Raw genomic sequence first — 12,529 nt, forward strand, 5'->3', positions numbered from 1 at the left:
CCCTCGTGCTCCATTCCCCTGCTCAACCATGGGTGGGAGGGAGTTGCTTACGGAATCACGGGACGGGAGGGCTCTTCCTCCTCTTCGCAGAAGAGGGGGAGGGCCGTCATCCTTTGTGTTGTGATCGCTCCCCAACTATTAAATTAAATCACAGCGCACTTAATCGATTTCTGCCCATTAAACAATGGAAGGTGAACTATCTAGGGAACAAGCACTTCGACATAACTGACTAAAGGAACCTGAATGTTGTGTGCGATCGAATTCCCAAATTCGTAACAATATTAAAGTGATTTGTAAAGTAGTTGTGTATGATTTTGGTACCTCGGGATGAATGAGGATTTATAACCTTCCATTGGCACTCTAGTAGAGAGTGATCAGTTAATTACCAACTTGTTATAGGCAATGCTTCTGCCCTCTAAAATTGTAGTTATCAAGTGATGACCACACATGATTCTCAAATAAATGTGAAGTTTAAAGTCATAACCATCTCCCAAACTCCCTATTGGTGTTTAGCATGTTGGGCGATTCATTAATGGACGCATGATCCCTCGGATGGACGTTAAACTAGGCATGCTGTCTTCATTAGTTTGTGAATGTTAAAGTCAATGGATGACATTAGTTGATGGATGTTAAAGACAAATTCCTGTTGGGAAGGCAATGGCAAGCCACCCAGTATTGATGCTCAGTAACAAGTATGGGCTTTATCAGAGGAGGATATTGATTCAAGCAGGCAAAATTCCTTGCATATATGGATTAAATAATGTCAACCCAAATAGGAATAATGGAATGGCTGTAAGATTGCCATGAAATAACTCTGAGGCATTAACAGTGCAAATACCTCTTGTAATTGATCTGTGAACCAAGTACATCAAGTGGTGAAGAAAATTGGGTTAAAATACTTTTGACAGGCAAAGCTAGTGCTCCTTAGACTGGCTCTTCGTCTGAGTCGTCCTTAGTCAAGTTTCAGACTGGCTGTCTGGTGCTCCTTGAACACACAGCCATTGCAGGCCTGATCACAAGAACATTCCTTGGCATGCTTGTCTGCCAAGGTCAGCTGTCTGCATGGGTAGCAGAAAGCAAAAACATCTCTGGTGGCTTGATGTGGGCCTCTATTTGTCAGGTTAATTCATGAATCACATTTAATTGGACTACAATTTTGTTTTATTGTCACACTGATAGACCATCAAGCTGTTTCAGAGAAAATGGATAAATAATGCACTCCAAAGGTGGATTTTGAACCAAACGGTCATCAGGAGTATGGTGAGGGTTCCAAAAGAGATAGCTATGTGCATGGACGGAGTGTTTTGAGCTGCAATTTGGAGTGCCATTCGCCTGGTGACTCAACTTTGACAAATGACGCGACAATTTTTGCACATCGGCTAAAAACAGAGGTTTAAACTGTATTTATTTGTTTTGATAAAGGAATGGATTTTTTTTCAAATGGTCAGAGCAAGTGCATAGATGGCTGGAGTAAGTGTGATGGGATATTGCAGCATTTTACTGTATAAGTGAGATAGAAGTGGATAAAAGAAATGGACAATATCAGAGATTTAAAATGTTGATGGAACTCCGAATGGTGATGAGAAAGGTTGGTTACAGATTATTTTTCGAGATTTTTCAGCTCCATCTACTATATAAATGGCAGTCCTTCTGTTCGTGTCTGTCTGTCTGTCTGTTTTTTTTGTGACGAATAAACTCCTAGACCAGTGAACCGATCTTGATGAAACTTTACACATATATAGAACTAACATTCAGCTCCAGGATGCACTAAGTGGCTCTCCATAAAAATGAAAAAAATATATATTAAAAAAAATATATATATATAAATAAAATGAATAAAATTTCCATTAGGAAAAAAAAATGGCTTTCGAATAGTGCGCCGGCGTATTAATCATAACAAAAGGCTTCATGGTTAAAAACGCTAGGGTTTTTTGAAATACAAAATGTTCGTATTAGTTGACTTTTTAAACATACACATTCTCCTCCTGTTATTTGAATTCTCGAACTGCACGCACATGGCAACAGCTAACTGCTGATAGATCTGCTCATGAAAGAGCCAGGCAAGCCATAAAGGGGGTTAGGGAGACAATTGATAAAGGGAAGATAAATGATGCGAGTGAGTGAGGGCCAGCGGGCCTGTGTGTATGGAGCGAATGTGGTATGCATGGTGCGATTATTGATTGGGGGGAGGAGTGATTCCCACCCAAGTGACCCCAGGGTCAGAGTAATGTGAGTTAGTGGGTTAGTCAAATTGACAAAAATGGAGGTCGCTTTGCTGTTGGTGCGAATGTGGGCTCGAAACCCGTTTGGAGGGGTGCAGGAGTCCTGTTGATGGGCTGGGAGCGTGGCTGCCAACGGTGAGTATCGCTTAGTGGGCACAAAATAGGGCAAATTTCCCGGGTATTCCCGGGTACTTCAGCTAGTTGACTATAAAAGAATTTGACGCTCATCAGATCGATGAAACAATGTTAGTATTTGGTCTTGTTTAAACTGTTTGGAGAAATTTTGTCTCTCTTAACCATGTTGTCAAGCTTTTTGTTCTCAAATGGATGCTCTGCAGCCAAAGTGTGGTCCAGGAGCAATCTCAAGTTATGCAACTCGGCAACTCGCACTGCCGTAAAATGTCAAGGCCGAGCGGCATGGACCCCACTCTCACTCTGGGGGAAGTTCACAGAGCTGGGAGTCCCGAGAATGACTCCCAAAGGATCGCCCTGTGACAACAATGATAGCCATTTTACTCTTGTTTAATTACTATAATTACTCCTGTTAATTAATGTAATAATGTGCAACCTAGCTTTAAATTACTAGTGTGCTTTGACCTGTATGGTAGTGATGCGGATACTCTTATAGTCAATTGGACCAACAAGTGATGCTAGTGATAGTGTTTGCAGGTGTTATTTTCACACACCTCTTGACTGGGTTTGTTGTCATATACATAAACATGGGGGACAGTTGGTAACTAATGGAAGTTGTGCATGGTAACTTAGTCAATTACTCTGAGACTCAGCTCATAAAAGGAAAAAAAAAAAAAAGGAACTGATTGAGAACACTGGAGACACAAGATTTTTGTGTTCATTGTATCTTTTTTGAGTCCCCCGGACTCTGTATAGAATTGATTGATGAATTATGTGTGGACAGTGGCGTGAAAACGGGAAAGCGGGGGGGGGGGGGGGGGGTGAAAAACACCTCAATGGATAGGTTATGAGCTGTAGTTGTGAACCTTGATACTGGTTTTTTGACAGACATGAATATGCGAGGAAAAAACGGTATTTTTTAATCGCGCTAATATATTATATTGCGAGACGCCAACCATGATAACACTGATAAACATCTACTCGCCAAGCGGCAGCACCTACTGCTGTGTATCTATTCATGGCGCCACCTGGTGGTCTGAGGGGACTCACATGTTCAAAAGAACATACCCTTATATTTCTCCATTACAATTCATAATGGTATTCGAACCATCATGTTCCTTTTGGTTATAATCAATGGGTTGATTATAGACTAGATTCCTTTGGTATTGATTTGTAGTCAACAGATCAAGTTCGTTTTGAAATTGTTGAATTCAGATTCGTTATCAGTTGAAGGTTTATGAAAGAATTTTTATACAACCTCGTTTTGTGCTTGATTGATTTTGGCAGCCCATCAGACATCCGCTGTTCAGTTTAATATCAAGTTTTGTTTTGTAATTACAAATTGAGAAACCTTTATAATACAAGTCGCAGTGTCCGCACTTTCGGAACAGCAGTATAATTTAAAACCAGAATGATCGGTTATATCAAGAAGGTACATCGTTGGTTCTTGATAACTTGTATTGATTGATTGATATATTATCAATCACTGTAGCTATGGAACTCATGACACGAGTTGATCTATTAATTAAGGGAAGACAAAAGTTACTGATAATTGAATCAAGATAATATATTGTGACGTCCACGGGACTTGAACAGTCCCGCTAACGTAGAATTTTTTTTTTTTTTTTTTTTTTTTTTTTTTTTTTGTATACCTTGGTCGAGGCTCGTATGAGAGCTAACACACAACTCACAGCAAGGAGGCATGAGACAAGAGGGGTGGGAGTGGAAGGGACAAAACATTGGGGAACAGACACAGGTGAACTGTAGAAGGGAGAGGGATGGGGATGGGACGGGGAACATGGCGAGGAGAAGATGGACATTACAGGGACTTTCAGGAAGGAAAGCAGGAGAATTGAAGGAAGTGGGCTTGGGTGGATTATCGGGGGTAGAAAAGATCGAGGATTTGGATGGGGGAAGATAAGAGGTGGTGGTGAACAGCTGTTTTGAAAGCCTGGAGGGAAGAATGGGAAAGAATAGAGTGAGGAAGTTTAAGGAAGTGACAGATGGTACGGCAGAGGGTGGAGTCGTCGGCAAAGAGAAATAGAGGATTTTCCAGAGAGTCCGAGAGATCATTGATGAAAACCAGAAAAAGAACAGGGCCCAGAACGCTACCTTGAGGAACTCCAGCCTGCACAGGAAGAGGGGATGAAAGAACTCCGTTTAGGGCCACACGTTGACTGCGACAGGAGAGGAAGTCTGCGAGCCATGAGTGGAGATGGCCTTGAATACCATGGGAAGAGAGTTTGGTGAGTAGGGCAGGGTGCCAGACTGTGTCAAAAGCACGTGATATGTCCAGGGATACGGCTCGGATTTCCTGTCTGGCATTGAGGACCTCCATCCATTGATGGGAGAGCAGTAGCAGCATATCCAGGGTAGAGTGACCTGGTCTGAAACCAAATTGATGATTGGAAATCAAGCCATTGGAGAAGAGGAAGGATTTCATGTCTGAAGCAATGATGGATTCCATAACCTTGCTGATGATTGGGAGAAGGCTGATTGGTCTGTAGTTACAGGGATCTGTTTTTGCACCTTTTTTATGCAGGGCAGTGATGTTAGCAGATTTCCAAGCAGATGGCAGATGACCTTGGGAAAATGAGAGGGTGAATAGAACAGAGAGAGGGTGAGCAAGAGCAGAAGAGCAGGCTTTGAGGACACGTGGGCTGATGCCGTCTGGACCGGTTGCAGAATCTGACTCGAGGTTTGAAAGCAAGCTCTCCACCTTGTCAGGAGAAAAGGATACAGAGTCCAGGGACAGTTGGGTGCGACTGGGTAAAGTGGGTAGAGATAGTGATGGGTTTGGGACACAAGATTTAGCTGCAAACACCGAGTTTAGACATTCAGCTTTATCACGTGTGGAATCAGCAGTGCGGCCATTTGAGGTAAGGAGGGGATGGAGGGGGAACATACACCAGAAACAGATTTGATTAAACGCCACCAGGATTTTGAGGAGGGAGAGAGGTTTGAGAGTTCAGACTTGGAGATGAGAAAGATGTTGTTTTCTGGCTCTCCTGAGGGTAGATACACACTTGTTCCGAGCTTTGTGGAAAGAACTGAGATTGCTGTCAGTTGGGTTTGCTTTCCATGAGGCAAAGGCAAGTTGTTTCAGGACAACTGCCTCACCACAAGCTTCAGTAAACCAAGGGCGGGAGGAAGGGTAAGACAACTGAACACGAGAGGGGATAAATCTGTGCATGAGGGAGAGCAAGTTTCTTTGAAAGAATTCCCAGGATGAGTTGATGTTTGAGAAAGTAGTGATAGGAGACCAGTCTGTAAGTTTGATGGCTGCTCGGAGACCCTGCCAGTCGGCTTGGAGGAAATGCCAGACTCGACGGCGGTGAGGTGGTTCTCTGATGACAGCCAGAGAGATGTCCACTTTAACAAGGACGTGGTCAGAAGAACCAATTGGAGCGAAGGAAGAGCAGCAGATATTGTCAGGGGAAATTTGTCAAAATCAGATCCAGAAGAGATGGAGTACCATTGGTTGAGATCCGGGTCGGGAAGTTGACCGATTGAGTCAGTCCCAATGAGTCACAGAAAGCTTTTGCTGATGTCCCATGGCAGGTGAGAGAGGTACCCACACCTAGCCAACTGGCGTGATGACAATTGAAGTCGCCACATAAGAGGAAGAGAGAGTTTGGATGAGAAGATAGAAGATGGTCCATGTTTTCGGAGAGTGAGGTGTAGATGGAGTCATCACTGTTCGGTGGACGGTACAGTACACATATAAACATGAGGTGGGAGTGGAGGGGAAGCCGAAGCCAGAGGTATTCCTGGGGGTGTGGGGGAGTGAGAGCAGTGCAGGGAGAGTGAGGAATAGAGTCTTTGATGAAGAGAGCAACACCTCCACCAGGACGAGGCTCAGGTCTGTCATACAAACGAATGAGCCGAAACGATGGTGGCGGTTTATCCTTTACAACCCAAAGATGGCGGTTCTAATCGCTCTACCACAAACGGGACGAGGAAGGTGGCACGAGTCGCTTTTCACTGAGTTAATAATGTTTATTTCTCTAACAGAAATAATAAGACTCGGCAAGAGGAGGGATCCGGGGCGATTCGACGGGATGGTGGTGTGGGTTCGGGCGTGGGGAACACACAAACAATTCCAATGGATATACAAATCTCAAACCCTCTAAGGCGCCAGTTACACACACACACACACACACACACACACACACACACACACACACACACACACACACACACACACACACACACACACACACACACACACACACACACACACACACACACACACACACACACACAACGTAGCTGGTCCTGGTGGTCAGGCTGGCCCGTGGTGTAAACGCAACAGTCCCTGGATTGGCGTCGGACGAGCTGGCGTTGCGCTCGTCAGGGGCAGGAGACACCGTGGTGCTGTCGACCTCGTGGTGTCGGCGCAAGTCCGCTCACAGCCGCCAGGGAGCCAGTTCTGGCACCAAGTTGCGAGCAGGAGAGGGAGGCAGGTCCGCCCGCCATTCGACCCCGTACTCCGATCCAGCAGAACCCCAGAGCCAACCGAGGTGAGGCACGAGGCAAAGCAAGGCCATGAGACACGATGAATCCAGGATCGAATCAGCGCAACAAAACAGCACGCTCCCAGCACAACAGCCTCCACCAAAACGGTTTTTCTTTACCGATCTTCTTCCTCCCACCCCTTTTCCCCGAACAGAACCTTTTTATCCTCGAGTCCTCGTCACTTCCAATCGAGCCGTTTTATTGGCCCTCCGCCGTCGCCTTCCGCCAATCATGATCACAGGGTGGAGCCATCCGCAGCACTGTCCTGTGACGTCACGGCAAGCCTCCAGGGAATACTAAAAGGGTTTACGCAGACACACTTACCCTAACCCGTGTCCCTATCTAATTACGTGACAATTATCATTTCCCCCTTGAAGAAATGGACATTTACTAGACAACTTATCACCACTGAATTGCTACTTATTACATCGAGATCCTGGTACACTCAAACAGCATGGCATACCTAATTAAACATCCTAATTACCCTTTGAATGCATACCCCCCCTCAGACGTAACACTGCCCCCTCCTCTGGTACCGCAGCTCCTGCAAGGTATATCACAGGCGCTACCGTACCAGCCTTAACACTTACTGACTCACACCTATTTAACCTAACGAAATAAAGTAGGAGGGGCAATGGGCAGCGAGCCGCAGCTAACTTACCTATCCTACTTAATGTACTACCCCCTTATGGCCTTATCTTCGCCTAAACAATCATTCATTTATTTTTATTTTTTTTAATTTTATCACATGAGAGCACTGAGCGAAGTTGCACTCCATCCTCTGGATCATCGCTCTTGCCCAACACTCTTCCAGTGATCTGGGGAGGGGAAACAAAAGGTTCCACAAAAACACAATACTTACATTTTACATTCCTACTCTAAGCCTTAACGACACTATTCACGGAATATTTACACTTGACCGCATCCCCCAGTGGATGCTAATAGACCCAGCGTTACCTGGGGAGCCAATTTTCAAATTTGCTTGCCCCAAAATTATGTGGACATCATGCCCTTGCTGCACATGTCAAGTTGTGCGGGATCGAGTGGGACTCACACATCTTCACAACACTCACACCATGCTCATCATCACATTTCTAGGTCATGGTCCCCATTTTAATGATGCAGGCTGAACCCCGTCATGGCCGTGGGGTGGGTTCCCACTAGATGATGGGGGCATCTCAGGTGCAACCATGCCCACAGGTAAGCTTTAGTCCAACCCGGACGTTTCTCCGCCCCGCTCCCTTTGATTCCCACCCCCCTGGTAGCCATCAGCTCTAACCCTGTACAATACACTGGAAGGGGTCTCACTGGCTCCTCTTGGCCTTTCCTGGGTCGCCAAGGTCCTACCCGCCTTGGTCGCCCAACCAGACCCTCTCCCAGTTGCCTTCAGACACTGTCACCATTAGCCACCAGGGGTGAATCTCCTTGACGGGGGTCGCAATTCCCGCTCACCGTGAGCTTCAGCAATCCCTGTGGCCAAGCACATCATCCCCACCCACAAAACCCACATGATCCCCCCACCCCATCGGCCTTACATGTGACACCTGCATTTCTAACACTTCAGTGACCATGACCTTCCCTGTTACCACACCATGTCCAATAAAAAATCAATGTGTGCACCATACATTTCACTTCTTAACTTAAAACAACTCACACAGCACTTTTCCTCACCCAATCCATGCACCAGCCATTGGACAGCCTCTCGTGCCCGCTTTGTTACCAATTACCCACTGTCCCTATTGTCATTCCAAAACCCAGCAGAACTTACAAGCTCTCACCTTCAGCACATGGGGCAGGAGGCTGCCCGGGCCCAAGCTCCCGCACAGAAGCGGCCAATCTTCCCCTCACACGCTCTATCCAATCCGGAATATCCCGACCCATGTAAGAGCTCAATCGGTCACAATGGACGATCTGTGGGAGTGCGTGGCGGCCCATCTGGATTTTAAAAACTACATCGGTTACCTGTCGGAGTATCACACCGGTGCCCTTCCAGGGGGGGGGGGGTGAGTTTCGGGCACACACCCTTCCTCCTCTGTGGCCGGAAGAGCCAAATAAGGTCTCCAGGGAGGAATCGGGGGGCGTGTGTCCGAGAGTCATACCTCAATTTAGCACGTGAGGAAGCCAAACCTATTCGCTCCCTCACAAAGTCATGAGCTTTCTCTATGCTCTTATGCATTTTGGAAGCATAACCCTCCGCCGAGGTCCATGTTGGGGTTTCAGGTGTCACGCCCAGCCACAAATCAACAGGGACCCGCATCTCCCGACCAAACATCAGAAAGGCAGGGGTGCAGTGCGTGGCCTCATGCTGCGCAGTCCTGTATGCCATCAGGACAAAGGGGAGATGTTCGTCCCAGTCCTGCTGATTCTGGGAGGTAAAGAGAGCTAACTGGGTGAGCAGAGTTTTATTAAACCTCTCCATCATCCCATCCGACTGTGGCCTTAGAGGAGTTGTCCGAGTCTTGTGAATTTGGAGGAGCTCGCACACTGAACGTCGTTGTTCGGACTCGAAGTTCCGGCCCTGGTCTGTGTGCAGCTCCCTCGGAGTTCCAAAACGGGTGAAGAACCCCTCCACTAGTGCTTGGGCAACCAGCCGTGCTTCCTGATTGGGCAATGCATAGGCCTCCGGCCATCTGGTAAAGTAGTCCATTGCCACCAGAATATACTTGTTTCCTCGGTGGGTGGTGGGTAGGGGCCCAACCACATCAACCGCTACCCTCTCAAGTGGTGCTCCTACATTATAAATTTGGAGGGGGGCCTTACGTGCGCATGGTGGTGTTTCTTCCCCTGGCAGAGGTCGCACCAACGTACCCATTTTTGGATGTCGCTGCCCGAGTTCACCCAATAGAATCTCTGCCTCAATTTCGCTAGTGTTTTGGTTACACCTAAGTGTCCCATCGTTCGTGTTCCATGTACAAGCCCCATCACCTGTTCTCTCAATTTCGAAGGTACCACCAACAACCAGGAAGCATTTCCACTCGTTGGTAATTCCCACTCCCGGTACAAAATGCCATCCTTCAGCTGGAGCATCTGCCATTGTGCCCAATACGCCTTCACCTGCGCCCCAAGCGAAGCAATTTCTTCCCACGCAGGCCGTTTTCCACCCTCTAGCCAATTACAGAGGTGGCCCAAAACAGGGTCCTCCTTCTGTTCCTTTTTCCAATCGACACTACCAAATTCAGGAGGTGGTTGTGGCAGAGTCCGACGGGTTACTCTGGCGGCACAGAGGCATGCATCAATTTGTTCCTGCCCAATAAAATCCCTATTCTCTTGACGTTCACAAAATTTGCATTGGTGCTGCCAACAAGGTTGCCGAGAGAGAGCATCTGCGTTGGCATGTGTTTTGCCGGGCCGATGTTGCACAACAAAATTGTACTGCTGCAGTTTCTCAAGCCACCTTGCAATTTGGCCCTCTGGCTCCTTGAACCGAAGAAGCCATTGCAAGGAGGCATGATCAACCCGGATCACAAACTCCCTCCCGTACAGGTAAGGATGAAAGTGTCCAACTGCAGACAGCAAGGCCAATAATTCTTTGCGAGTGACGCAATAATTTCGCTCGGGCTTTGACAGAGCCCTACTATAATAGGCAATCACTCGTTTGACACCTTGTTGGACTTGAGACAGGACCGCCCCCAATCCTCCCTGACTAGCATCCGTGTCAAGGATGAACTGGCCAGTCTCGGCCGGATACGCCAAAACTGGGGCTTCTATCAGACGTTGTTTTAGGTGATTGAATGCTTTGGTGCAGTTTTCTGACCACACAAATTTAGCTCCATTCTCTGTCAATTGGTGCAATGGTCTTGCAATACTTGCAAAATTTTCCACAAATTTCCTATAGTAAGAACAGAGGCCCAAAAATCCTCTGACCTCTCTTACATTTCTGGGGGTGGGCCACTCTTTTACTGCCACTGCCTTCATTGAGTCTGTGGCCACACCGCTCTCATTCACCACGTGACCCAGATAAAACGACCTCTTTCCTAAAAATTTCGCATTTCCCAGGGTTCAGTTTTAACCCGGCCCCCCTCAATCGCCTGAAAACCTCCACCAAATTTTGGCAGCCTGCTCAAATGTGGGAGTGTGGACAAGAACGTCGTCTAAATAGATCAGGCACGTTTGCCATGGCAGCCCAATCAAAACGAGTTTCATCAGACGTTCAAATGTGGCGGGGGCATTGCACAATCCGAAAGGCATGACGACAAACTGCCAGAGGCCCTTCGCTGTGGTAAATGCTGTTTTCTCTCTCCCTTGTTTGTCCATTTCCACCTGCCAGTAGCCACTCTTCAAATCCAATGTAGTGAACCATTTTGAGCTGGAAATGGCATCGAGTGTATCATCAATACGTGGCAGGGGATACGAGTCTTTGAGCGTCACTTGATTGAGCTGGCGATAATCCACACAGAACTGAATGGTCCCATCCTTCTTTCTCACCAACACAATGGGTGACACCCAAGGACTTACCGAGGGCTCAATAATTCCAGCCTCCTTCATCTTTTCCACCTGTTTTTCAGCCTCATCCCTCTTTGCAAGAGGTAGACGTCATGCAGGCTGTCGAACAGGTCGAGCCTCGCCAGTGTCAATTTGGTGCCTGACTAGACTCGTGCGTCCAAAATCCTCGGGAGAGAGAGAATACATCCACATTAGCACCAACCAAATTGTGCAATGACCTTACCTGGTCCACTGTTAACCCCTGTTCTGCTCGGTTTACCATGTCCCTTACTCCCTCTGGCCAATTTGTTTTTCCAAAATTTTGCCCCGACTCCGGCTGACCTGGCGAGTCAGTGGTTCCATACCCTCTGGTGATCTCTACTACACTGCTACACTTTGCTATAACAGCTCCGCCCCTCACTGTGTGAGGGCTGTCAGACAGGTTGAGCAACCGAACCACCACCATGGGCTGATGTGTATCCACGAGTGTACGACCCACCATCAATCCTGCAGTTTCCCCCGAGCTCCACGGCTCCACCATCCCGAGCTGGCCCACGTGATTGGTCCTTGCCGATATCCGGGCCAACACCACGGTCTCAGACCTGGGGGCCACGGTCACGGTGCACGACATCTCCAGTCGTGCCCCCTGCGCCTCCTCGACTTCCCCCAGTCCCTCCAACCGTAGCTTTTCAGTCTCTAGCCACATGTGACCCCGCACCAGGTCTAGTTGGCAGTCATGTTCCACAAGGAAACTCAACCCCAGAAGGCATCGGTCACACAATTCTGCCACCCACACCACCGCATCGACCTCTAGGCTGCCCAACTCCATCCTCACAACCCCACGACCCATTATCGGCGTCGTTGCTCCCGTAGCCAGTTGGAGACTGTGTCCTGCTCGTCTATCGATTTTGTCCCAACCTCCAACACTTTGGTCCAACACTAGCGGGCTAATAACGGTATCACTTGCACCCGTGTCCACCATTGCTTCACAAAACTCTCCCTCTATCTTTACCCTTACCCACAAATTCCCCACACCAATTTTCCCACAATTCACTATTTTCACCAAGGGAGGGCACTTCGCCACAATCTCACCAGCCAAGCATGGCCCTGTATGCTCAGCCCGATCTAGTTTCCCTGACCCCCGACAGTGATCTCCGGACTCGACCTAGGTAAGGGCACCTCGGATAGACCTGGCGGTTCAGCAGGAGGATTCATCCTCTCCGGGCTTGAAAGTC

The 12,529-nt window shown here is 47.7% G+C and overlaps 1 protein-coding gene across 1 annotated transcript in view; it reads right to left on the bottom strand.

Annotated features, from left to right (window-relative positions):
• LOC147033602 (uncharacterized) overlaps positions 1-12,529 on the bottom strand; it is a 56,905-nt gene that overhangs the window by 27,329 nt on the left and 17,047 nt on the right. The gene's annotated exons all lie outside the window — the stretch shown is intronic.

The sequence above is a fragment of the Eptatretus burgeri genome, chromosome 2, assembly GCF_056783735.1.
Source record: "Eptatretus burgeri isolate ZD-2024b chromosome 2, Ebu_testis_v1, whole genome shotgun sequence".
Classification (NCBI taxonomy): domain Eukaryota; kingdom Metazoa; phylum Chordata; class Myxini; order Myxiniformes; family Myxinidae; genus Eptatretus; species Eptatretus burgeri.